The 27,893-nt window shown below is 33.8% G+C and overlaps 1 protein-coding gene across 1 annotated transcript in view; it reads left to right on the plus strand.

The window, feature by feature from the left end:
* Positions 1-226: 226 nt before the first annotated feature.
* Positions 227-27,893, plus strand: part of LOC132720155 (uncharacterized) — a 45,749-nt gene continuing 18,082 nt past the window's right edge. Inside the window, exon 1 of the mRNA XM_060704201.1 lies at positions 227-358. The gene's annotated coding sequence lies outside the window, so the exon portion shown is untranslated. The remainder of the gene's footprint in view (positions 359-27,893) is intronic.

Below are 27,893 nucleotides of genomic sequence, written 5' to 3' on the forward strand. Positions count from 1 at the left end.
TAATTTACATGATAATAATGGAGCAGTGTTCCTAATGTATATACAGGCACCAGTCCTGTTATGATTAAATGATAATATTCATATAATACCATAACATTTTAGTGCAACTCTATAAACAATGTGAAATGAATCAATAGATGATATAGCCGGGATATAAAAATGATGAAACAGTTTTCGAGATTCAAGTATCTAACAATAGTTTGGTGTTTTACCAGTTGGAATATTATTGATCAGAGACATCCCAGCAGAATAAAACGGATTGCTTTTTCTGGTGTTGATTTCATTCCAATAAATGAGCTAGTCTGTGCTCAAAGAATAAAATTTACTGTATGGAATTAAGGATTCTGCATTCTATAAGGTGAAGTAAATTTTACTTATTCTGTTTTTGTTTTGATTTTATCGCAGCAGTATTAATTTGGTTTTTGTACCTATACTACTTATATGTACTTATAGCAATATTGATCATTTTTAAGTGTAGATATGTGTTGTGTGTGTGTTTTTTTTTTAAAAATATTGTATAAAATCAGACCATGCACGTTAAAACAACATTTAACAAAGGTTACCATGTGTTGGCATTGAAAGTCTATGTGAACAAATGTAATCGAGGAGGTGGACGCATATTCACTTATACAGTTTTCTTTTAGCAATGGCACACATAAATCACTATGTTGACAAGTTTACGTCAACGTGACAGATTGAGGGATAGTAACATTCTCATCAATATTTTTTTTTAATTGTTTGGGAAACTCAAAGCCAAATATTTATTCTATTTAATAATAGGATGTTTATAGGAAGTTTATGCGAATGTCTTTTTTATTTTATACTTATCATGTTCTAGTTCAAACTACTAGTTATTCTAGTTTACACAACTAGTTATTTTCTTGTTTACACAACTATTTTTTTTCTAGATTACACACCTTGTTACTTTTTAGCCGAGGGTAACAGTATTTTCACGAGGGATGATATTTTTACTGTTACACACAAACCCATATGTTATTTATTTTATTACCCCGAACAAATACTATGATGATCTGAATTTGTCAACTAAATCTAACTTACAAAAATAAACCAAGAGTAGCAATAACTAAACTGTCCTTACCTTGCAAGTTTTAAGTGTACTGTAGGCCTACTTGAGAAGCGGTTTTCCTTTTACCAGTCATAAACATACAATAGGCTGTGTTTTATTTAGAAAACAAAACACTAACCCATTTATAAGGTTATGATCTGTGAAATCTGATCCTTCTGTATCCAGAATATTCTTGGCATAGTTTTTGACAAAGTGCATTTACAAAATAACGATGCTATCCAACAGATGTCTGTTTCACTGGTTAAAATTGTTAAATAAACCTTTGTTGCATGCTTTTTGTTGCATGCTTTAATCGTCTGTATGTTCCAGTTTGACACAAAATTATTCACATTACAATTACTTCCGTTGAAAACGGATGTTTACTTTTTGACTATTCAACAAAAAGATATTTTATACGCGAAAAGAACTCTACTGTAGGGTGCAAAGAACTAAATTTTATGAAAGTCATAGTTACTTTGGTGATGCCCTGTCGTCTAAAATAAGAATGAATCGAGAGAAAAATGGCGGCCATTTTATTTCATTTTATTTAGAAAATTGACCACGTTACCAGATTTTATACTGTTAAAAAAAAATGTTACCTAATACCTATGTAACAGTAGAAAATTCTTAGTCATGTGGTACACCTGCATTCACAGTAAGAATAACTCCCAGAGGCCTATGGGAAATTAACATTACGAAAAAGGTGAGGGGTAATAATATGTAATCTCACTCAAACATGAGAACTTTAGAAAAGGAATGTAAAAGTTAAAGTACATATAAGCCTCACATTGACATCATTTTATTTGTGTTCATTTTAGCTGTGTATATTGCTTGTAATACATTCCCTACGTCTGTATTTTAATACAAAGTGGCTGGAAAAATATCAGAGTACGCCGCTCATTGTAAGGCATTGACGTTTTCTTGGCAAGGAGTGTTCAGACAATTTTGATGAAACTTCCAGTATATAGGCATAATGAAAGTTTCCCTTCCAACAGCTATTCCCTGCTTTCTTTATAATGTTAATATTGCTAAGGTTGTGAGAAAATGTTGAAGTCTCCAGTATCTCTCATGAACACAGTCAATGAAATGACTATGTAATTTTCAACTATCTGTTTTAAGTCTTTTGCTCCCGAAGGATGAAATGTTGAAAAATTTCTACAAAATACATTACATAACCGCCAGCTGCAAACAAGCGTCTGCAAAGATGATTGCTAGAATAGTGAAATAGATGCTACTGTTAGAAGTTAAAAAGCTAGTCCGGTTTAAATCTCATTAGGAGCAGCTTATACAATTTTCAAATATTATTTATGACTTTTGAAACATTCTTGCTGACATGCAAACAAGCTATTATCACTCAGACTTGTGCTTTAAGAATTTAATTATATAAAATCTAGGTAAGGAAATGCTTGTTTTATATAAGCACATATCTCATATCTATAGTAGATATTTTGCTGACACGCACATTGGTAGTTACTTGTACATCATGTATAATATAAAAGAGTTTTTTAGTGAGCCACCTTATAACAAGCACGTGCATTTTAGATAAACGTATCCATATGCCCACTAAATTGTAAAATAAAACGCATACAGGAGTGCATCACATTAAAGTTTTAACATAGCAGAATGTATACGGGAGTTCATCACATTAATTTTTTTACATAGCAGAATGTATACGGGAGTTCATCACATTAAATTTTTTACATAGTAGAATATATACGGGAGTTCATCGCATTCAATTTTTAACATAGCAGAATGTATACAGGAGTTCATCACATTAAAATTTTTAACATAGGAGAATGTATACGGGAGTTCATCACATTAATTTTTTTACATAGCAGAATGTATACGGGAGTTCATCGCATTCAATTTTTAACATAGCAGAATGTATACGGGAGTTCATCACATTAAATTTTTTACATAGCAGAATGTAAACGGGAGTTCATCACTTTAAACTTTTTACATAGTAGAATGTATACGAAAGTTCATCGCATTAAATTTTTAACATAGCAGAATGTATACGGGAGTTCATCGCATTAATTTTTTTACATAACAGAATGTTTACGGGAGTTCATCACATAAATTTTTTTACATAGTAGAATGTATACGGGGGTTCATCGCATTAAATGTTTTACATAACAGAATGTATACGGGAGTTCATCACATTAGAATTTTAACGCAGCAGAATGTATACAGGAGTCGCATATTAAAGAGTTTTAAACCGTTGCTGATTGTCATTTCAGTTTTATACAAACATGTTTTACTATTTACAAACCTATTTACACATCTGAAATGAAAGGAATTTCTCGAAGGGCAACAATAATTGACCATGTTATTTCATTCATCGACAACATCTCTCTTTGATTACTTCCGAAAATGAACACAAGCGCTGATGATATCAAGAACTAACCCATGCGTAAATACCAATGTTCAAAAGAAATGTTATGCTAGAATCAATAATCTGATCAGATTGCATCAAATCTTACACGTATACATACACAAGTATATACTTTAAAGGCACATTATGCCCCAAAAATCCTTTTTATTTTCAGTTCTTTAAAAATGTCAAATATGTTTCAAATATGTTTTGATAATGCATTTAGAGTAAATGATAGATGTTTAACAAGTGAAGAAAGTAGCACTTATTGTGCAGTAATGTGTTAAACGGTAGCAAAATGTAAAGAAAGAAGTATTTTGACTTCCATACACAATACTAATTCATATAATGAGCCTTTAAATATAACACAAGAACAATCTCTTTCTTACTAGCATTGGTAATGGGACCCATGCAAATAACTCAGATAAATTTACCAGTACTATTTTGACTGATATAAAATGGATGTAATGAAAAGTTACTTAAAGTGATTCCACTGAGGTTTTTATTGATATGACGGGACTTGAAATAATTTTTCGAGGTCAATGTTCTATGTGATGAAGATGTATGTGTAGATGTAGGTGTAGGCCCATGACTGATAACTATGAATCTAAAGTTTCAGAACATTCACTTATTCTGTTTTTTTTTCCAGAATTATTATTCTAATTGTGAAACATGATTCAAAATTGAAATACGTTTCAACGCTTTTCGCTCAAATATGGTTAAAATATCACAAAGTACGATTTTCAATTTAGTTTTGCAATACAATACAATACAATGTGCATAAGTGCTTAAACTGATCTATGTAAAAAATTCAAATTTCATATTTTTAGGCTTTGGACCTCAGTGGAGTTTATTGTTGTTTTATATACAAGTTGAAACAATTATAATCAATAATAATCTGTACTAAAAATTGACGTTGTAAATTCATGAATCAGTTGAAAAAACAACAACAAAAAAAAAAAAAAAAAAAAAAAAAAAAAACAACAATTGTTGTTATGCCTAGAAATGTTTTACATATTAATTTTATTAAATATGTTTATTGATGTTGTTTATTGTAAATTCTAAATAGGGGTAGTGTTTTCCAGTCCTTTATTATCAATTAAATTTCATTTTTAATGCAGATAATTTACATGTACTTACATTAAGAGAAGCTATGCTTTTAATTTTGTTTTCCTTTGAAGGTAAAAAAGGTAAAAAGAAAGTTTGAATATTATATGAGAATGTATATTTTTGTACTATATATACCTATACGGCTTGCAACAATTCCACCTCTACTAATTAATTGGCAGGAGAATTGGATCGATTTTCTGCTTTCGTTATGAAGTGGAAACTTAATTGGCTTCATTATCAATTATTCATACAAAACAAAAGTCGAGTTCTTGTTATTGTATCAAATCTTCAAAGTTATACTAAAATTACTTTATTTCAGTTTAAATAGTTTGTCAAGGAAAAAAAGAGAATAAACAAATATATACAAGTCATTGAAACATATTCAAATAAGTTGTTCATACGCGAAGTGTTGATGTAATACATCTTTTCTTGGAATTCTGCGATCAATGTTTGATTGTTATGTTGAGAAGTTGAGAAGATAACGCAGCAACAAATTTTACAATTTTTCATAAAAGAAACAAGTAATTTACAATAATACAAAAAGCATGATCGAACCCACAACATCGAGATTATAAGTCCCGCGCTCTATCTACAGAGCTATTCGAGAAAAATGTCCGTGAAGTACGCGGGCTAACGGGCTAGCAGTCTAGCGGACTAACAGTATGAACTGAGCGGGCTAGCAGTCTAGCGGGCTAACAGTGTGAACTGGGCGGGCTAGCAGTCTAGCGGGCTAACAGTGTGAACTGGGCGGGCTAGCAGTATAGCGGGCTAACAGTGTGAACTGGGCGGGCTGGCGGGCCAGCGGGCTAAAACCTAAAACTTTATTTATTGAACATAAAAATGTTATGATACATTACCTGGCAGTGTGAAGTGGGCGGGCTAACAGTGTAGCGGGATAGCAGTGTGAACTGGGCGGGCTGGCGGGCCAGCGGGCTAAAATCTAAAACTTTATTGCTTCAACATGAAAACGTTATGATACATTACCTGGCAGTGTGAAGTGGGCGGGCTAGCAGTGTAGCGGGCTAGCAGTGTGAACTTGGCGGGCTGGCGGGCCAGCGGGCTAAAATCTAAAACTTTATTGATTGAACATAAAAATGTTATGATACATTACCTAGCAGTGTGAAGTGGGCGGGCTAACAGTGTAGCGGGCTAGCAGTCTGAACTGAGCGGGCTGGCGGGTCAGCGGGTTAAACTCTAAAACTTAACTGATTCAACATGAAAACGTTATGATACATTACCTGGCAGTGTGAAGTGGGCGGGATAACAGTGTAGCGGGCTAGCAGTGTGAACTTGGCGGGCTGGCGGGCCAGCGGGCTTAAATCTAAAACTTTATTGATTGAACATTAAAACCTCATGATACATTTCCTAGCAGTGTGAATTGGACGGGCTGACAGTGTAGCGGGCTAGCAGTGTGAACTGGGCGGGCTGGCGGGCCAACGGGCTAAAATCTAAAACTTTATTGATTGAACATAAAATGTTATGATACATTACCTGGCAGTGTGAAGTGGGCGGGCTAACAGTGTAGCGGGCTAGCAGTGTGAACTGGGCGGGCTGGCGGGCCAGCGGGCTAAAATCTAAAACTTTATTGATTGAACATAAAAATGTTATGATACATTACCTGGCAGTGTGAAGTGGACGGGCTAACAGTGTAGCGGGCTAGCAGTGTGAACTGGGCGGGCTGGCGGGCCAGCGGGCTAACTCTAAAACTTTATTGATTCAACATGAAAACGTTATGATACATTACCTGGCAGTGTGAAGTGGGCGGGATAACAGTGTAGCGGGCTAGCAGTGTGAACTTGGCGGGCTGGCGGGCCAGCGGGCTTAAATCTAAAACTTTATTGATTGAACATTAAAACCTCATGATACATTTCCTAGCAGTGTGAATTGGACGGGCTGACAGTGTAGCGGGCTAGCAGTGTGAACTGGGCGGGCTGGCGGGCCAACGGGCTAAAATCTAAAACTTTATTGATTGAACATAAAAATGTTATGATACATTACCTGGCAGTGTGAAGTGGGCGGGCTAACAGTGTAGCGGGCTAGCAGTGTGAACTGGGCGGGCTGGCGGCCAGCGGGCTAAAATCTAAAACTTTATTGATTGAACATAAAAATGTTATGATACATTACCTGGCAGTGTGAAGTGGGCGGGCTAACAGTGTAGCGGGCTAGCAGTGTGAACTGGACGGGCTGGCGGGCCAGCGGGCTAAAATCTAAAACTTTATTGATTCAACATGAAAACGTTATGATACATTACCTGGCAGTGTGAAGTGGGCGGGCTAACAGTGTAGCGGGCTAGCAGTGTGAACCGGGCGGGCTGGCGGGCCAGCGGGCTAAAATCTAAAACTTTATTGATTCAACATGAAAACGTTATGATACATTACCTGGCAGTGTGAAGTGGGCGGGCTAACAGTGTAGCGGGCTAGCAGTGTGAACTTGGCGGGCTGGCGGGCCAGCGGGCTAAAATCTAAAACTTTATTGATTGAACATTAAAACCTCATGATACATTTCCTAGCAGTCTGAATTGCACGGGCTAACAGTGTAGCGGGCTAGCAGTGTGAACTGCGCGGGCTGGCGGGCCAGCGGGCTAAAATCTAAAACTTTATTGATTCAACATTAAAACCTCATGATACATTTCCTAGCAGTGTGAATTGGACGGGCTGAAAGTGTAGCGGGCTAGCAGTGTGAACTGGGCGGGCTGGCGGGCCAACTGGCTAAAATCTAAAACTTTATTGATTCAACATTAAAACCTCATGATACATTACCTGGCAGTGTGAAGTGGGCGGGCTAACAGTGTGGCGGGCTAGCAGTGTGAACTGGGCGGGCTGGCGGGCCAGCGGGCTAAACTTTAAAACTTAATTGAATCAACATAAAAACCATACTATACATTTCCTAGCTGTATAAGCTCGGTGAGCTAACAGTGTAATGTGCTAGCAGTCTAGTGGTCTAAATTCCATACTTAATTTTTTTAACACTAAATGCATTTAAATCCATTAACACTTATGATGCATTTGTTAGCAGTGTGAACTCGGCGGGCTAACAATGATTGTTTCATATAGTATACACGATCCTTGAGAGTACACTAAATGGTTTTAAATCCGTATTGATATTTAAGTGATGCATGGTATACAGAAAAAACGATCTTAACTAAAACAGAAAAAAAACACTGCAACATAAGATTTTAGTAGTAGGGCAGTCAAATGTAGAACCTCATGTAGTGAAGCAGAAGATGCACCAGAGGTACATACATAGGTGTATACTTCGTGCAATGACAGAAGCTTGTCCATAAACATAAGGACATCTAGGAATCTGGCGATTTAATTAGGAGCGGATCTGTGGTCTGGTGGTTAAATACATACATTTGATTAATAACATTACCAACAGTCTTTCGGATGGGACTTTAAAGCGAGGTCCCGTGTATCGGTGCATTACGCCTGACACATAAAAGATCCAGGTATGCTTCTGAAATAGGCCATCTTCTGTACTTCCTGCACTATATTACGAATGTCAAATTGTGAAAAACCACAAAGCGACGGCATACTTATACCGACAGATGTACCATCAGAGTTTCCTCACTATGTCTTATTGCAGCTCTGAGTTCGAGCCTACCATAGTGATTACATGTATTTTCATGTAAGGACGTTAACCAACTAGCTTGCGGAATGTGGGTGATTATACCAAGAACTGGTGTCCGCCTGAGCCTAAAAGTTGTCCGAAATGGCACCTGGGGTCTGAATCGTACAAAATGGAGGAGAGGTTAACAATCCGTCCAGATGATCAAAAATGATGTTTGCATTTTTGGAATGAGTTGCATTTCGTAAAAAAATCCCACAATTTTAGGATCTTATCCTCAACCATTAGGCCTACTGATTTACGGCAGATTATATCCTAGAGATATAGATTCAGAAATTGCGGAAAATGCCGCAAAACTGGGAATCAATGACAGCAGTATGTTGATTGAGATATTTCATTGTCGGTATATTTGTCACATTTTTATTTCATAATTATGTTCTGATAAACCAACAACTATCATTTCACTACTGTCCATGAACAAAACTAAAACAAAATTTTGATATGTGGTGTTGCCATGACAACGAGAAGTTATCTAGAGTTCTCTCTATTTCTTTGTCCGTTCAAAGCAGAAAATTGGATTATGTTATTACTTTTAAACAGATTGAATATATATCACCAGTCTATGACTATTCGGTTTATATAGTACATTTGTTAATTTACAATATCAGGAGGTGAGCTGTGGTGGGTAGGGAAACCAAAGGGTGTATCCACACTCGACGTGTTTTGCCAGTGACCGTTAGGCACCGGAGACCGTGGGCGATACTAAACTGCTGACGAATTAGCTGACGATATAGAATGTATAGGAAACTGCTGACAAGGATTATCGAAAACTGCTGACCAGTTAGATAAAGAAGGGGAAAACAATGAAGGTGTCAAATTGCCGTTGGTGATATTATAGGCGAGGTCGAGAAATACTTGATAAGATGTTTTTCAAGATGACAATATTACAAATGATAAATATTTATTATAAAAATTTCAATTGATATATTTTCTCAATTTCTGTTGATATAATATTTTATTTTAGTACCTTAATGAATTTTCTTCTATGTGTTATATATTGGTTAAAATTTTAAAAATGTAGTCAAAATATGATGTATGAAAAATCATTTTTTTTTTCAAGTATGTATAAAGCTATGCATCATAGGTTAAAATATATACATGTACATATATGTAATGTACATTTTAACAACATTTTAATAATTATGTCGTATCACAGATTTATATATATATATATATATAAATCCGTGGTCGTATTTAGTACAAATATGAAATAAAGTGATTTCTGTCTGTCTTATTTGTTGTTCGTATAATTGTATAAGTAATATTGAACAAAAATTAATAATGACCTAATTGTTATAGTTAATTAGCTTTTATTACATTATAAACACAATGTTTCTACAGATATCCATTAAACTGATAATTCATTTTTATATTTTTGAAAATTATCTAACGTTTTATCATGTATTGATTTTCATGTTTGTTCATTCGTTTGAACTAATGTATTATACATAAACTTTGTTGGCTTGTGTTTGTATTCAGAAATATTTTTATGTTGCATGTTGTCAGTAAGAATGCATAAGCTCGTGAAAAATTTCGAAATTTTCGAAAGGTTTATTAACCTTTATATATATATACTGTTCCTTGACATTTCTTAATATTTTTTGAAAAATAACTTTTGCATAATATTTGAGATTGTTATAAGTATAGGTTATTGTTTATTTTTTTAATTTTATGGAACTTAATGCAAGCCACGCGAAGCGCAGCATAAGTTCTATCAAATTGAAAATATAATACGATAACAAACTCGCATTTTCTTGTATCTTCTTGTCAACGCCCGTATTGAAAAAATGAAAATCAGAATTTTGATCACAGAGAAGCAACTGTTGCCATCGGCGCAGAAACTTTTTATTAATAAAAAGACGACAAAAACTCTTATGGTTGATATTTTATTTTTAACCCTTAATGACGTTTTCGGGAGTTTTCATATAGGCATATAGGCAAAATTAAAACTGTTCAATAGAATTTCTTTAAACTTGGCATGTTGTTAAAATATGATAACAGAAACATTTTAAGCAAAAAAGAATTTGGGGTCACCGTTCTCGTTTTTGAGTTATATCAATAGGCGCCAACAAGAGCCGGTTGATCAGGTTCCACAATGTTCGGTGCTTGGACTCAGTGGTTGGGCAGTAAACAGTGTAGATTCTTGGCAGACGGCGCGAATGCGCACCGACTGATGTGGATCTACGATGTTCGCAAAGGCTGAGTATACTCGGTCAAAGCCCTTAAATTAAGTGTTAATGTCTGTAGTTTGTTTCAGCCTGCCGGGATTAGGAGTTTTAAAAATGTCTAGATTTTGCTATTAAAACAAAAGATGCCAGTTCCATAACCATCCCTGGTTGGCTGAGACCATGGTTTAAATTTAATACGGAATATTTGACAGAAGTGACCCCAGAACAATCTCTGCCCCTGCACTGAGAGTCCGGTATATTAACCAGTTCGCCACAAGTTGGCTCGAGTACAAAGGTTTTTGTTTTAATCCTTTTGTAAGTCCATAACTGTGCCTGTTTCTTTGCCATGATGAAAAAACGCAAACTTCAGTTAATGAATCATGAACACGCCAGCCCTCCCACTTCACACTTCTTAGAAATGTATCATGAGGTTTTCATATTGTCACACTTCTAAGAAATATATATCATGAGGTTTTCATGTTGATACAATTAAGTATTAAAGTTTAGCCCGCTGGTCCGCCAGCCCGCCCAGTTCACACTGCTAGTCCGCTACACTGTTAGCCCGCCCACTTCAAACTGCCAGGTAATGTATCATAACATTTTTATGTTCAATAAATAAAGTTTTAGATTTTAGCCCGCTGGCCCGCCAGCCCGCCCAGTTCACACTGTTAGCCCGCTATACTGCTAGCCCGCCCAGTTCACACTGTTAGCCCGCTAGACTGCTAGCCCGCTTAGTTCACACTGTTAGCCCGCTAGACTGCTAGCCCGCCCAGTTCACACTGTTAGCCCGCTAGACTGCTAGCCCGCTCAGTTCATACTGTTCTCCCGCTAGACTGCTAGCCCGTTAGCCCGCGTACTTCACGGACATTCGAGAAAAAGACAGTTAAAACATTTAAAATAAAGCCTATATACATAACAGTTATTAAATATAGTAAATGTATGGAAACAAAAACAGTACTTATAGCTACATTAAAATGATATGAATGAGTATGATTTAATTAATTCCTTTCGAGAATCAACAACACATAAACTTTGATAAACTTCTCACAACATATAAACATGGTAGATTTCAACGTTAAAAATAAATACACGACCTATGCTCAATCTTTCTCAATGTAAACCAATTAAAATCAATTTATGTCGACCAAGAAATGTTAACAATTCAATAACATTTCCAGTTAGACATTGAATGGCAAGCATAAGAGTATTCTACACTTAAAACGTCAGTACATATCTTATAGATCGCTACACATAGTTTCAGTTATTTTTTCCTTTTTTATAATGTTGCATTCGGTTGTTGTTTCAACCTTTGATTTAAAATGTACATGCTTTGTGTTTTATAAAGGCCAGATAAACCTTTGTATTGCAACACAAACAATGCTTTCTATTGGTACTTACATGTAGTTAAGTTCCTTGTTTATGATGATTATTGCTTAAAACAATGTCAAACAAGGCCGCGTTCTCGATTTCACGGTTTCGGTTTCTATGTTGCCACACTGCCACAGATATACAATGGTATCGTCAGTGTTATGTTTTACCGCTTCAAACAATGACGTCACACAATTGTAACGACAATAAGTTAGACCCTATATAGCTTCTTTAGCTGATCGGCGTTTGCAGGGAAAAATGAACAAAATGCTTAAAATGAATAAGGTATGCAAAATATCATGTCTGATGTTTTCCACTTAGTAATGCCTAGGTCACAAATAAAACGGGCGCCGTCCGATTAAACGATTTTTATAAAATCGGCAGATTTTTTGATGTCGTGGACGCCGGGCGATTTTAAATCTGATACCTTGCGTGGTCATGAATGAAACAGTCGTCGGGCGATTTTTGCCGAGTGGATTTTACAGAAAGAATTCAACGGATCGGGCGGTCACTTCCCGATGTCCGTACGGCGCCTGTGCGATTTAAAAGTGAATCGGACGGTTGCCGCGCGGGCGCCGGGCGACAATGACTTTACATTTAAAGACATCCTAGATAAATCAGCCAGTTGTAATTATCCCAGCAAAGAAGTCAGCTGCCAAAGCCAAGTGGAAGGCCAAGGAGTTGGTCCGTGTTGTTGACAACGAGTCACCAACGGCCAGTATCGAGGCCGGTAGAAGGCGAAAATCAATCAGACATTCGCATGGACATTGAAGAAAAAATTCGTGTTTACTAGTATTCATTCAAAAGAAATTCACTAATATATTTTTGAGGCATTTACAACTTTTTCAAGCTGAAATTACAACAAACACAAGCAGCCCGGTCGCCGGACGACAAAACGATGACCGCCCGGTGCCTGTACATGAATCGTCCGGGTACAGGGCGATAATCGTTTGACTACTTAGCTCTATTCAGGCACCGGGCAGGGCCCGGCCGATGTCCGCCCGGACGCCTTTTAAATCGGACGCTGTTTTAGTAGAACAAAAAATCGCCCGATCAAAAAAATCATCGCCCGGTCGCCGCCCGGTGACCGAACGATGTCCGCTCGATGATATTTATACTCAGTGACCCCAAAAATTATCGTCCGGCCGCCGTTAGCTTTTATGTATTACTTAAAACTCGAATGCGCCCGCCCGATGAGCAAAATTTTCAGCTGCTGCCGTCCGATAGTCACTGCCGCCGGACGGACGCTGGCCGATATTGCGATTTTTTGGAGAAACAGACGCCGCCCGGCGGCATTTTCTTATGTGTGACCTAGGCTTAAGGCAACTACTTTCCTGTAAGAAAGTCATGTTTTTGACATTGTTGGTATCAGTTGAGTAATGTGTGTATACTTAATTTTGTATGTAAATTCAAATTTCTACCATTTCATGTTACATTCTGCTTAAGCCGGCATTAGAGTGTAGACAGCACTTTCCAGTACCATCCATTAACAAGCTCGAACAAATCGAGTCTGCAACATTTTCAATTTCACATATTTCGATGTTCTTTACGGAGTCTTTATGTTTAATCTATTTCAACACGTCGTTAATGACCACCATTAAGGCACAGAGCAATGAAAGCTTCGTGAGGGTTCAGACTACAACATAATATTCATATGAACGCAAATAATCACCAGGGATAAACTTTAGTCAAAACGCCTTTGTAGCTTTGACTCCGTCTTGAGATCATCATGCACCAAATATATTTTTTCTTGCGATATTACGGAGCCATTAGTATTGTGGGACAGAGGATAAAAAAACTAGATAAACATTTTAATAAAACTAGCCAAATTTCGATATCATTAAGCATGTTGTAAGAAGCAGGATTCTGTTCACTATCATACGTGATTCTGCCAAAATGAAATAAAATAAGATAAAATGAAATGAGGCATATATACAAAAGTAAACGTAATATATACCTCTAATAATCAAAAGGTAGGCGTTCCAGTCTACAAATTATCACACAGTTTAAAGCGTACCAGCCCTTGTCTTGAAACATTCCGGAACTAACTTACAATAACTAAAATGCCTTTTTATCAAAATAATTTTAATTGTGGAAAACAATATATTTTTAAATACATATTAAGTTGGACTAATGTTTATTGTCTCATAAAAAAGAAAAGAAAAATATACAAGGGAGAAAGACATCCACTTAAAGCAGTCCCATCCGTAAGTTCATTATGGCATTCACTAAAAGCAGTCTTATCCATAAGTTCATTTTGAAATTCATTCACTTAAAGCAGCCTCATCCATAAGTTCATTATGACATTCACTTAAACCAGCCTCACCCTTTGAGTCCATAATGACATTCACTTAAAGCACCCTCATCCATAAGTTCATTATGGCATACATTTACAGCAGCATCGTCAATAAGTTCATTGTATGCGTCTTCAAAGGGTGAGGGTCAGGGTTTAAAGACTTACATCTCTCCTGTCTGTTTTTTTCTGTTTGTGTGCGTGTACGTGCGTGTGCGCTTGCTACCCTCCTTGTCGGTGGTCCTGTGTTACTGTTTTTTGTTGAGGATGAGTTTTTCTACAAAATACTTTTTTCTTTTGTTCTGTTCATTGCTTTCGTGCGTGCACGTGTATGTTTAACTTTGAGACCATAGGTAAAACCCATATAATTAAAGATCAAATCAATTTCATATTTAACTACTTAAGTGAATTTAATATTTTCAATTGCAATGCAATAAATTATTGTACAGGGTAATTCATATTTCAAGTACATGTATTACCTACTACATTTTATAGACTTGACATTAACATGTACACATTCGGTGAGAGAATAAAAAAATACTCTGTACTTCCTGCAAATTAGGAAATAATTACTCGCATTTTTGTGTATGTTTCAATATTATACGGTTGAGATACGATATTTGTTTTGCTGTTTGATAGAAACATAAGAACATATAATCATAGTTATTATTTATCATAAAGCTCCGTCATACAACAAGATCATATAAGTTTGTTAACACAAATTAAAGGCTACAACCATTAATATCTGCTTCAGCTTATTGTATTATCCATGTGTAAAGTTCGGCTAGAAGATAAAAGAAACCATTATTTGTCTTTAATCGTCATATGTTTGGTTGACTATTTTAATATTCAATCAAAACTTGGTTACTGCCGTGTAAGTGATTGTTTATCTTTAAAATGTTCTACTGAAATGATGTTTACACAAAACCTTAAAATCAATCATCTTCATTTTCATTTATAGTCTGATTTTATTGACCTGTCAATTTTGAATACATTATAGCACTCATTTAAATATTCGATTTCACTTCGGTTCTGTCCGTGTAGTTTACGAGAATTAATATGGAGTAAATAACTAATGTTTTGAAAAGTCACACCAGCTTAATGCATAGGCCATGTCAAATCCGCGATAGCAGAGACGGTAGAGTGATTGTCTAATATATGTCTAATATAGGTATGTAGTTCGATCCCTACTTTTGCCGTTGTTTTAAGGCCTACTCTTTTTCTTTATTTTTGCAGTATATTTTCATGAAAATGGCCGAGTGCTTCCAATATTGTCTACACATATATGAATCAACTAAGAAATATTGTCTCAATTTGTATTGTGTTTTACGCCATTGAAATGGCATTTTCTAATTTTAATCCGAATTCAATATAAATTTTAATTCTGAAAGCATGTTATTTAAAAGGAATTTAATCGCTAAACATATTAAATCAAAACGAACAACATAACAAGCAAATATAGTTCCGATAATGTTGAAAATAGTTATAAGAAGAAGAAGAAGAAGGAAACAAAAACAAAAAAACATTGGAGGTACGCGGTCTCGATCTCACAACAATTAGGACACTTATAAATCTTTAACGTGTAGCTTACCCTATTCCGCTATACCGCTCAGTATAATTGCTCCATAGGCACAAATTATATTTAATCAAATCTCACTGAGTACATCTCACGGAAATTACCGAAAATCTTTCGATGATTAATATATTTTGTGCATTGACCGTGTAATTAGTATGGAATTGACAGGTTAATAAAACCAAATGATAATATGCAGTGTGTACTTTTTCTCAAAAGCATAAAATGGAAAATTGCTAAAACAGTACCCAGTCATTTATCATGAAATAAGATAATAAAAATTACATGAAATCATCTGTATATGTAAACAGGGGCCTCCATGGCCGAGTGGTTAATGTCGCTGACTTGAGGTCACAGGTCCCTCACCGCTGTAGGTTCGATCCTCTCTTGGGTCGAAATCTTTCATGTGAGGAAGTCATCCAGCTGGCTTACGGAAGGTCGGTGGTTCTACCCAGGTGCCCGCTCGTGCCTGAAATAATGCCCGGAGGGGCACCTGGGGTCTACCTCCACCAATAAAAGCTGGAAAAAATCGACGAAAAAATCTCGGCGGGACGCTCTAGGATGGCCCGACTTGAGTGTACGGTCGCCCATATGTGCTTTCCGGCGGCGACCTTAACTAAACGCATAAAAAAACTGTATATGTATAAAATCTCAAATGTCATTATTTCAATTATTCCTCAAACTAGCATGCCAAATATTCATTATTAATAAATAACCTATTTCAATATATTCAATACATGTATATATTTGGTTCAATTCAGTTCAGTTTTTTTGTGCATCATTATACAACAAATTGCAGCAGTTCTCTAAAAATAATATAAAAGTGGAGACACAAATAAGTCTAATCAGTCAAGTTGCTGTATTGATTTATCTATAAATATGCAAGGCAAGTATCCCTTTGGGAATGCTGTTGAATTGAACATACGACTTCAAATACTTGCATGGTTCTATTATTCAATGTAACCTTTACTAATTGTTAAAATATAGCATCTTCAACAAATGAACGTTTTGTAGATTTACTTACAAATGATAAATAAGATGAAATATTCCCGGTCTGAGAGATGTATTTTGGCTACTAAACACCGTTTTGGAGTTTTGATGCGTATAAGTTTACGTGTTATTGTTTCGGTTCTTACTTGATGACCAATAAGGGGAAACGAACTAATGAAATAATATGAAACAAAAATCTCACATTTTAGAACTTTTATAAAATTTTGTCTGTACAATGTGACATATTTATCGACTTTAATAATCATTTTATTTTATATTGTTATTTTTTAAACCGTCTTTATTCATATGTTGAGTGTTATTGTTTACTGGATCAAGGGTAAGGTCACATTGACATACAAAATTTGATAAAATTAAAATTAATTTAATCAAAGGAAGATAACTGTGTTTGAACGAGATCATTACAATGCTATCTTTATTTTTTTGAAAATACTTTTTATTGGTCTTAAAAATATACAATGTATATAAAAGGTTTTAGTGGAGAGTTATATTATTGTGGACATTGAAGAGAAGATAAAATTTACAGAGCGCAGATTAGAGCTTACTCGGGTCAAAGTCAGGGTCACACTTGGTCATCATGTATGAATTTAAACAAAATGTCCGCTTTGTACACGTATATACTTATAAAGGAAAAAAACATATAAGATTTACTGTGTGAAACTATATTATTCAATTACATTGTGGACTTCAAAATGGCCAGTATTGGCGATGTCTTATGAGTCACTTATTGTATTTGGACCTAAATAGTGAAACACATTTAATTCTTCTTGTGCACTAACAACATAGAGCTTCGTGACCGGCCTTTACGGACCTCTACAATAGTTATAAAAATGTTACTAGTATAAGAAAATAAGTCTAACTGGTGGAGTTTTATAGATTTATAGTCACATAAATTTATATTGTAAACATGTCTTAAAAGTATTTACCTTCAAACCCCTGTTTGGCGTGTTAAACGTTGCAATATTCAATAAATTTAATTTTTGGTCTAATTCCAATATTTATATTGTATATCTCTAATTTTATATGCCAAACCATAATATTTGTTCTATCCTACTAAAAATATTTGTTCATCAAAAAATATTTGTGTGCGACAACTTTCTATATATATATGTATGTTCTATATTTGAAAATATATATTGTATAATTTGAAATTTTTATTGGATACAATACTGAAAAATATTTATTCGATAATTTGAATCATGGAATAGAACACTTAGCATATTAAGTCCCGCCTATAAAGTTAGCACGAAATTCTATAAAGCGTTATCATCCTGATAGACTATAGTATGTTTAGTTGAAATGATCAGTGTCCCTGTGAATGTCACCTGCAAATAGAGCATATGCTTAATCCTGCTTATGAATAATTATATGTCTAAAAATGAAATTTTAAAGTCTTCAGGACATACGAGGGATGATCAAATATAAACCGGACTGGGTCTGTCAATTGAAGAATTTTCAAACTATCAATTATTGTTATATATCACAATTTATCGGAATACTATACCATTTCTAATTTGATAACGCAAAAAGATTGTACGTAACAGCGAATTAAATCAAAGCACAGAAGGCGCTGAATTTGTTTGGGTCTCAGAATGTCAGAAAGGTGAAAGTTGTGAGATTATAAACCAATTTGTTTTTGTATAGTGCCACCAATGCTGTTTCCAGTGTTATAACTCTAGTAAATTGGCTATAAGACTAATTGCAACAATGATGTTCAATTCAATGTTTATTTGGCTTAAACAATTAAAAAAAGTTGCCTTAACTGGGATTTGAAATCCAGACCTGCTTCCTAAGCGAGCGTGTAAACCCCTCGACCACGGGGAAGTTATAAGAAAAAACACATTATTCTAAATTAGGGTTTTAAACCCTTATTAATTTCGATATATTTTGTTCACGGTAAACCTGTTGTTTAACACTGATGTAAATAATCATGAAGCTTATAGGTATGTATATCTATAAAGAATAACACAATATTAGAAATCTTTTTTTCCCCGAGAAGGCTTGAAAATTAATGCGCCTGTCATTTGACAATCTTTACGCAGTGATCTCCCTTTATTTTTTTTCGGCGTTAGTGTACATATAAAGGGAAGTAACCGCTTCGAGGAGTTTGGACTACTTTCGGTTTTTGCAAATAAGCACAATAGGGTCTGAAATTTCGCTACCATTATTGGTTTGGTCTGACGACCCAAACAAATAAAAACCATGGCAACGCACACCCGGCGCAGTGTATAAATTTGCGCTGGCAATAGGCGCTTTATGAAGCGTATATTTTACAATATCACACAATTAGATTTCAAAATACGAAACGTCATGAGCCATATTTGACGTTGTCAGAAAAAAATGACTTCATTTAAACCACATTTATCTTTGCAATCACAATTCATATGTCACTTGTAAAAGAAAAACTTGCGTTAAAAGTATGCCGTCGGAACGTCACGTTCGATTAATAAGAAATTGTGTCAATAGTAAGTCGAGAAACTGTCTAAAACATAGAAAGGGATGATGGAAAAAGGGAAAAGGTTAAGGTAGCCACAGTACAGTTTTTGATTTAAATAAATGATTAAGAAAGGGTGATTGCAAAATCTGAAAAAGGAAATAAAGGAGAGGCAGAAAGAAGAAGTTTTCAAGGCCGTTGTTGACGTCAATCGCCGAGAGAGACGTTGAAAAGTGGCAGGCGATTGACTGCGGTCATTATAAACGATGTTCGACAGTAGCTACGTGCCTGTGCATTCACATTTAACTAAGGAATTTAAAATGATAAATATTAATGCAATTATTATCACACTGGCCATAGCTTTTGCAGAAGCGGTTAGTTCATCGCAGTGTCGATGGAGATTACGTCACAAAAGTGGCGGATAAAATATGGCCGTTTGCTACTAAATTTTACTTTATGTTTTATTTTTTTACCGGAAACACCTAGTGAGACTGGAGCCCACATATGTACGTTTCCTACTTATTACACGCACACGGTGCAATTCATTGCCATTTTTGATAACACTGATATGTACAGTTTGACGTGGGGACGCCACTTTTGCTCATTTTAGGTTAAACACGTACAATTGTGTAAAACGGCCCCTTAATGCACCAGTATTACATCATATGTATAATACTTGCACCAATTAAAACAACCATAATTTGGAATTCTTAAAAATTGTTATTGCCTTTGTAAAGAGGAATTGACAAAAATTGATTACAACGCAGACGGCAGTGGATTCGATTGCAATGCAGTGCGGTGGTCCCGATACCATTAATATCTGTGTGAGGGTTTAACTTGACATAACGCATTTTTTCAATTTAGAGCGACCATTTTCTTACGTTGACATCAGAGAAACGCTTTGTTTTAGTGTTTATAACAATATGATTATATATTATAAGAATCTTACACTGGCTGCCGGTAAAACTGCACTCCAGTTAACGCACTATGACTGTATACGTATACGATTGAACTCTGACACATTTTCAACATATTAATTTATGGAGATATCAATTGAAGAATATAATACCTTCTTTTATACATTTAATGTCATCAATGATTCATCGAGTCAGTCAAATGCTTTCTGTGTTTTAATTGATATTTAATTAACGGCTAATTGATCTCCAGATCTATCTGATTCACACAGTGTTTTGTAATTTATTTCTGAATACTAACACCACATTAATAAAAAGTCAGAATTGTTGATGAGGGGAAAATATCTAACATAAATGCGCAATCCGCTTGATCGATTTAGCAATACATGTGATACGTTTTTTTCCTGAGGGGAGTGTTCTGGTGTTTTGTAGTGTTTATATCGTGCGCAACATGGCTTGAAAACATACTGACTTGTTACAGTTAATTCATTACAAACGTAATATCGATAAGACTGAGCTCTCTGTCAAAGTGGATCACATACTGAATACACTGAATTACTCACATACGTATATACTTTATAAATGAACATTTAATCGTGTGATTATGATACCACAGAACTTTTATTTCAGGTAATATTAAAGTCAGCTGTCTTACATCGGGAACTTTTGTTACACATACGGATAGCAAACTAAGGTATTTTTGACAACAGTAAACAGTCTTTTGTAAACCAGTTGATGGATAATTGCCTACGACAAATTATCACATTTAATGCACTATACTGTTTTCAAATTTCCGATATTGTTTTTAAAATCACTGCAAAGTTTCATTTCAAAACTACCGATGGTTTATCAAGCTTCATAATTATTGTGGATAGAATGCATACAATTTATCCTAAAAAGCTGGAAGCAATAAAGTTGAAGTTTTTATTCTTCATCTCCTGTACTGACAAATTGCAATTTTCATAACAACACTAAGTCTTGTGTGTTAGCATGCTCATGTAGTCTAAAGTCTGTAGGAATATAGCAACGTTTAACACAAGAAATATATTAAAATAATTTAATTTGACAGTTATGGTCCCAATCTTTTCAAACTACTTTCCATCAAAGTCACTTTACTTAGTAAAGCAATTCATCACTTCTTCGAATTAAGAAAACGTGCACGTCTGTCATATTATGTCATATTATGTACTGCGAAGACATAGTATATATTGTTTCATGTTTGCATTAAATTCGAGCATACCGGAAATTTAAAATGATTCAAACCTATCAAAAAACTTATTGCTTATGACTTATTGTGGACATATTAATATATTGAAACATACGTATAGCAGCAGTTTCTTTAAAGAAATAACAAGATGTCAAAACGGCAGCCATTTACGGCAACAAAAATGCATTTATTTAAAGGCATTTACTGATCGAGAGATCTGTAAAGAAGTAAATTGTTTTACAAACTATATTTCTTTTAAAATTTTAATGATTTTCGACATTATATACGTTTTCATAAGCGATGTCTTGTGGTCCACATATTAAGGTATATCGAACATTGCGAGATAGGATCATGCAACTTTTCTTTTATAAATGCTACTTCTAACTTACTTGTTACAATTCATTTAAACAGAACTTGAATTGTTTGAAAATAAGATGCAAAGAGATGATATTTACTGAACTTTATACCGTCTCCATCATATTCAATTAAGGGTTCAATATAGCACCAAAACGTATCAAGTAAATGACTGACACAACAAAATGCTCTTACAAGCATATTTTATTTTCAAGAATACATTTACAATATATATATAATTAGTTATCTTCTGTATACAAACACATTTCCGAATTATTCCTAAAACTGGTTTGTACAATGTTTTCTATGTGACATATTTAGCGACTTTCAATGTTCTCATCAGTTCATTTAATTTTATTAAAAAAAAATGTTTTTATTCACATTGTTAAGTGTTATTCGTATACTAAAACCTAGTATGATTCCATTTTACTGAGATCAAGGTCAAGGTCAAAAGTTAATCAAAAATGAATCAAAGGGAGATTACTGTGAATGTAATAGTTCATTACTATGTTATCTTTTTTGTGATAAGAAATGATACTTTTAATAAGTTTTAGAAAATGTACTAGCGGTCTGAATATCATTTACGGACCCCTACAATACTTTCAAAAACATTTTATTGGTGTTAAAAGATGATAAATCTATTTGGTTGGTGGGGGTGTTGTCACTTGAAATACATGCACATAAAAATATTTATAAAACATGTCTTAAAATTATTTTTCCCAAACCCCTACAGAGGACGGCTCATAAATATTAATCTGTTTTAGGTTGTGTTTTATCTATTAGGCTTCAGTCGGCATTTTTCGCATTGTTATAAATCTTTGTTATGTAAACAAAGGCTCAAGTTATCATTCTGGGACAGTGCATTCTATTTTCTTTGCGGTGCTATTTGAACAAAACAAGGTCAATTATGTAGAATATTTTTTTTTAAATAGTTATCATGTGTTATATAAATCAAGAGTATGATGTTTCGTTGCTTATTGGACTGCTTATGATTTTTCCATTTCCATACTATATATTAAACATATATTAAAGAAACAGAGAGAGTTAGCGAGCACTGTTTACATGTAATAAGTATGCTGATCATAATTATATGTCTTCATTATTTACTTAACATAATTTTTAGTGTTTACTATCAGCTTATTTTAACTTCACTTCATCACAAAAATATTCAGAAGGTAGATATATTCTCCGTTCTATTTTTGTCAAGAGCGTGCGCCATGCCTTTGTAATAAGAAAGAATTTAATATCTTAAAATAAGAAACACAAGGCAGATGCAAAAAAAAACACTCTTTAACCACCGTGCATATCCAGTAACGCAGGAATGTGCAAGTAACGTAAATGTAACGCCGAATCTGTGAAACGCTATTGCCAAAACGAATATAGTAAATAGTAGATATAGTAAACGAACCAAACTAGTTCACTCTAAATCAAATTTAAGGAAATGAATTAGCGCATACGGCTGCTACGACATTATACTTTAACCAGCATTACATTTTTTCAGGATTATATTTACTTCTTTAGCTCATTCGTAAGAAAACAAACAGGGTGACTTTCGTATTTCGTCAAAAAATATGTTCATTTAACACATTTAAAACATTTTTTTTCATAGTCTGTATACCTAAGACATTTGTCAAACTTCAAGTTTCGTATGACAATAGAAGGAAGCCGGTAAAAAAAGAATTAGCTACTTTTAATGTGATAACCGCCTTGCTTAAGTGCTTCATTCACAAACTCGGTGTTACCTCTTAAAGTGTTATATGACACGAGTAGATTTGAAAATGTCTCTGGTACACCGAATATAAAAATCATGAAGTAATATGTATGATATTGTATTTAAAGATGTCCATGAAACTAAAATTCGCCATTAATACGCTAGTCAGGTCGTCATTCATTCTCACTAATGATCTTGAAAAATAAGCATCTTCATCGAAATATTTTGATGAGGTTTACAGTATAATATCTCTGCGACCGTATGCGCTAATTCATTTCTTCCAATTTTGTGTACAATAAAAAATATTGGTCCATTTACTTATCGCGGTACTCGTTTTAGCCACTTAATTGCACAATTCTGCCTTACTTTTGCACAATGCCCGCGTTACTGGACATAAAAAGTGTTTACAAAGTCTTCAAATTAGAAGAGTGAAAAGTTGTTAAGAGTGAACAAAGATGTCAAAGAATCGTTAGTATCTGAAGTTTGACGTTATTGGAAATATATTAGTTTCATGTCTGTTAATACTGAAGACAACAACAAGAGAGGCTTTATCATTTTTCTGTCGTTGTCTGTTTGCCTGTCATAAATGACAATATGATATTATACTTTCCAAAGAAACACAGACAGATATTGACGGATACAAATATCTTTTAATCATACGTACACAAAATTCTTCTTTTTTCATCTTTTTTTTATGATTTGCTCTGTGTATATATAATGAGCGTTTGTTTTTTTGTTGTTTTTTGCCTTTTTGCTTTAACTAGAATTAGTTTTTATCACGTTGTTCAGGACTTCGTATGATTCAGATAGCAAACTGTTTTACTATTTATCCCTGACAGCTTATCATCCTGTTGAAGATGGGTAGAACAGATTGCGTAAATTATTCATTCTTCTTTCATTTAGTCGAATGTTATATCTTTTTTCTTTTTTTCATGGACATGAAACATTTGTTATTTTATCATTCAATTGTGAATTGTAAAAGTTCTGCTTCTTATAAAAATAAATCCATGTTTCCTACATTTTATAATTTTGAAGTACATGTATTATAGTCTTTGAAACAACCACTTTTTCTGAAGACGGAACAATAAGTCGTTAATAAAATGTCAACATTAAGAAGCTTTTAGAACATTATATCAAAGGATATTTTTGGAATTGTTTGGTCATGTTGTAAATCTAAATAAGGATTTCTCTACGATATCTTTCTATTTTTGTTTCTTTTTCTTTCTGTTTTGACAGAATATGTCTTGCTTCTTTTTCTCCTCATTTAAGCATTCATTTCTGTTCTTATAAGATATTAAGACATTAGTCAATATAAACAAAAAGGTTATTATAATTACACAAAACTTATTACAATTTTGTTCTTTCAGTTAAATGCTGTTTGCACTAAATTTAATTGATATATAACCGGTTAACTTTTAACCTTTTGAAAATTTGGAGTAGGAAATGAAACAGAAATGCAAAGTTTTTGTTTCAAACCGTATTTTTTTTCTATACTTTTATATGAAAATTATGGTGGCATATTTCTGCCACCAGATAACCATATAACTTTCTAGTTAATTAAGAGGTAAATGGTTATTGAATGTTAAAATGTCAACAAATACTCTATCATTGTATTCTGAACTTGGAAGATTTCCAATGTATATTGAAAGATATGTAAGGATAGCAAAATATTGGTTAAAGTTACACGGCGATAAGAGTCAAAACTGCATTTTAACAACTATTCTAAGTTTTCAAAGAAATGATATATCAAATAACTCAAATGTTGTCAAATGGTCATGTATATGTATGTTATGATGATGGTTGTCGAGCCCAAGTCAGAAATAAAGTATATGTTCTGTTCTGATCTGTTAATTAAGAGGTTATTTTGTTACGTAACTAGTTAACCTTTTAATTAACTAGTAAGTTATGTGGTTAACTAGTTACGTAACTAGTTAATTTTTTCAATAAATAAAAGATCATAATTAATGCATGTTAGTGCCTACAACTGCCATCCTTTTATTATTTTACCAGCTTAATATTAAGTGGTTAACTAGTTACGTAACTAGTAAACCACATGATTAACTAGTTAGTTATATGGTTATTTGGTGGCAGAAATAAGCCTTCATAGAAAATGTTTAAATTTTTGAAACTAAATACAAAGTTATGACATAATTAGAGTTAATTACCTTTTTGTTTTGCTTATTAACACGGGAATGTTATAATTACATTTTCAAAAGCTATTTAGTCATCAACATAGAACATGATCATATTAAATTATATACACATTGTAACTGTCTAATAGCCGGGATATTATTGCAAGTAGAAACAATCCCTTTGTTTTTTGTCTTATTTCCAAGATAAAAGAAATAGTGTACTGTTACGAATCTAATTTCATTTACTTTCGCGTAGTTTTTATTTTGCTGCCAAGTAAGCGTATGCAACGAACTTTATCAGCTGTGGTAATGTCGAAACAAAAATAGCTTATATTTAATAATTATTAATTTATATGAGGTTTAATCATCTTCTATCTTAGTATTTTTCTCTGTTATTGTTAATGTTTCTCCACTCAAGAAAAAAAGAACTAAATCATGGTTAAATATTAAATCTTACAAATATAAGGGGCACACAAATATTTTTAATCTCTTTTGTAGCTGATGGAATCAATTCTTAAAATCTATATGGAAATGTTTTTGTGTTTTTGAAGTATATAATTACTAATTAGAATCCTTCTGACAAACTTCGAATAAGAACCTCGAACACAGTAGTAAAACATACACAGAACGGATACGGTATTTTGGTCATACCTACGCTAAGGAACTGAATGCAAACAAAAAGTTATTACTGGAAGTTGTTAAATAAGATTATATCTAGTAGAAGTCTACCTAAATTAATTAAATATGTAGATATACAAGAGCTGTCAGTAAGACAGCGTGCTCGACTATTCTGAGTTATTGATAGTAATGGGGCATAATATTGTAAAAAAAGTTTGATATACGTATAGTAGCCTACTCCTGTACAAAGGTTGAAAATATGATAATGAATAAGTGTGCAAAGTTTCAAAGCAATATGTCAATGGACTTTGAAAATATTTGAGTTGGTACGCAAACTTTAACGTAAATTCTAAGTCGAAAAAGGGGCATAAGTCTGTCAAAATGCTTGATACAGTTACCTCCTCCTGTCTACAGTTTGGTGTCATGATGGTGAACAAGTGTGCAAAGTTTAAAAATCATACATCAATGGACTTTAAAAATATTTGAGGTGGTACGCCTCTTATAAGTGGTTACTCCGTGGACTAGCATAGCTTTCCTTATTCTTCGAATAGTCGAGTTAAAAAGTCAACAGGACATTATTTATAAACTTATTAATACAAAATTTTAACATTAATTCGGATTTGTTTACAATTGTACACCAGACGGCATTTTATGATTATCAGACATATTTTCAATAATAATTTTACCAAAACAGACTATAATTCCCTTTGAATGTGAAATATATACGTTTGTTATCCATTTTACGAGATTACACTCACATATGAAACCACGTGATAAAAAACCCACTTTTAATCTCTGTAAAGTCCGAGGTTATTATAAATCATAGCCGAGGATTTCAGATTGGGTTTCATGTTATTTTAATATTTTACAAACTAACATTAATGATGTTTGAATTCAATATTGCCCTTGTTTTAAGCCTTATTAACACCTCATCTTAGTTGTCCTTTCACACATTAGCATTTAACATTGTTAGAATTTAAAACAGTGCTATATGACTACATTAAAAGCGATGGAAGAAGATAGATATAAAGAATTGTGCTAAAATTGTTTAAAAAGGTTAAAAAGAGAAAATTAACACTCACGTGACAAAATATAGAGACATTCTGGAAGTAAAGATCATACTTAAATATGCTCACTCGAAACAACATTTTTCTAGACCTCAACGCTACACGGGTTTAAATGTCCATACTCCCGTCTATTTGTTCTAATATATTGCGACAAAATGCAAAATGTGTATGTGTATTTCATTTTCCAAAATATATATTGGTATAATAATGGTACCACCGTAAATGTAAATGTTATCTTGTTCAACTTAAATGTATAATGGGTTGTGCAAGTCATTTAATTATTACATTTTGCATTTGTATTGCAATATAATAGAAAGTAGAAATGGACACACGAACCCGCGCAGCTTAGTAGTTAGAGCTTTTTAGTAGGTCAAGTATTCTGCAAATGCAATATGATTTTTATGACTGTGAGTGTTCATTTTGTATGCTATAAATCTTTTTATCATGATATTGTATTACTTTAATATATTTTATGTTTTGCACCGCTTAAAGTTAATCATACAATTTGAATCTCTGAATTTCATAAGCCACTTTTTAAAACTTTGGAACATTTGTATTTAACCATTTTCTTTGATTGCTATTTATTCAGTCATTTAGTACCTTAGGTATTAGACGTTTTGACTTTAACTCTTTGTAAACCTTTATGTTCTCAAATCGCCTGTAATGTATGAAAAATGCCTTTTCTAGGATTCAAACCAGGGTTTCTACATTTACGATGCGAACACTCTACCACTACGCTTTTTCGCTTTGAAATGCACATTCGGGATCTAAGTGGTAAAAGAGTTAGGCGATGAATATTATACTTTTATAAATAATTATCAGCACCCCAATATGTCAATATTAATATAAACAGATAATGAAAAGAATAG

Source organism: Ruditapes philippinarum, unplaced genomic scaffold (assembly GCF_026571515.1).
Source record: "Ruditapes philippinarum isolate M1 unplaced genomic scaffold, ASM2657151v2 ctg1364_1_1_1_1, whole genome shotgun sequence".
Lineage (NCBI taxonomy): Eukaryota > Metazoa > Mollusca > Bivalvia > Venerida > Veneridae > Ruditapes > Ruditapes philippinarum.